This window comes from Triticum urartu, chromosome 7A, assembly GCF_056163025.1.
Source record: "Triticum urartu cultivar PI428250 chromosome 7A, HENAU_Tu73, whole genome shotgun sequence".
NCBI classification, from domain to species: Eukaryota; Viridiplantae; Streptophyta; class Magnoliopsida; order Poales; family Poaceae; genus Triticum; species Triticum urartu.
Window position 1 is genome coordinate 651,832,471 of NC_141879.1, and position 1,604 is coordinate 651,834,074.

At 58.4% G+C, this 1,604-nt stretch overlaps 1 pseudogene; it reads right to left on the reverse strand.

Moving 5' to 3' along the window:
* Positions 1 to 680: 680 nt before the first annotated feature.
* LOC147961077 (uncharacterized) lies at positions 681 to 1,305 on the reverse strand (annotated as a pseudogene).
* Positions 1,306 to 1,604: the final 299 nt, after the last annotated feature.

Here is a 1,604-nt window from a genome sequence, read left to right on the forward strand (position 1 = left end):
TCATGCATGTAGTTAAGTTGAAGACTTCTGCGGCAGTTTGTGCACGTAGAAATGTGGGTATGTGTGAACATGCAAGCTAGATAGTGGTCTGTTAGTTGAGTGAGTCTTAGAACAAATGGACGCATGTGTGGGCGTCCGTGAGGTTACTAGCATGCACGTATTGCATGGATAAGATTAGTTAGAACGGCTTAGTTGTGGACCTGGTAATCAGCAGCGTTGTTATGTCCAGCAGCGAGGAGATCGGCCAAAACCGAGTGGCCAGAGAGATGGTTATCAGCTGCCGTTTCTACCGGCTAGTGGAGCTAGTCGTGGTTCAGCCGATGTGTGTGGCTTGAGAGCATCTCCAACACGTACCCAACGCGCCGCGCGGTAAAAACAGATTTGGCGCGCGTCGATCGACTGGTTTGGCGCGGCGCGCAGCGTTTGCTCCAGCAGTCGCGCTGAAAAGCCGCGCGCGCAGCTCCAGCAGGCGCGGTAAAATGCAGCACGCGCTCATTCTACAATATTCTTTTAATTAAAATTACATAGATAAAAAAATGATACAAAGATATTTTACATCGGTGCAACTACTACGGCATAGATAGATAGATAGTTCGACATACATAGATAGATAGATAGATAGATACTACTACGGCATAGATAGATAGATAGAAACTACAACGGCATACATAGATAGAAAACTACTCCAAGTCGCTATCATCACCATCATCACTCTCGTCGATGTCGGCCGAGGTTGAGAGCCATATGTCGTCCCAACGTTCATCGTCCGAGGTGAAGAACGACCTCCCACCTGCGGAGACGATGTCGCACTGCTCGTTCGCCACTGCCTTTCGCTGACGCCGGTCCGCCCGCTCCGAGCGGCGTCTTGCCGTCCTCTCCGCCCAGTAGGCACGCTCAGCGTCAACGTCCTCTGGGTGGCGACGGCGCCACTCCGCCATGGCCCGCTCGTCCTCTTCAGCGACGAGGAGACGGCGCTGCGCCGAGAGTGGTCGGCACGATCCATGTCCGTGATGAGACGCGGAGGAGGGGCGAGGCGCTGCGCCTCCTCGCGCGTGAAGACGTCCCAGAAATTCATCTGCGACCGAGGCCTCTCCAAGCGCCACGCCGCCGCGTCGTACGCGCGGGCCGCCTCGCGCGCGCTCCGGAACGTCCCAAGGCCGAGCCGGACGTCGCCGGACCGTATCTCGGCGGAGTACCAGCCGTTGGGGCGCTCGCGGACGCCGCGAAAGCCCGAAGCACCCCGGCGACGCGGCGGCATGGTGGCGCGGTGGTGGCTCAGAAAGCGGCGAAGCGGCGAGGTTGCGAGGAGGAGGGCGTGTGGCTGTTCTATGCGCGTGGCGAAGCGCGGGACTTTATAAGCGCGCGTGAAGCAGCGCGCCAAATCTACCGCGCCGCATGCCGCTTTCTCCCGCGCGCGCGCAAACGCTTCCCGCGCGCGTAACTTCCCGCCACCGCTGGAGCGCGCGGAACCAACCGGCGCGCGCAAAAAACTGCTTTTACCGTGCGGGCGTGCGTTTTGCCGCGCCTGTTGGAGATGCTCTGACCGTGGGATTGCATGCAAAAGTGAATGCGTGTGTGCGTGGCTTAGTGGGTGCGTGTGTGTT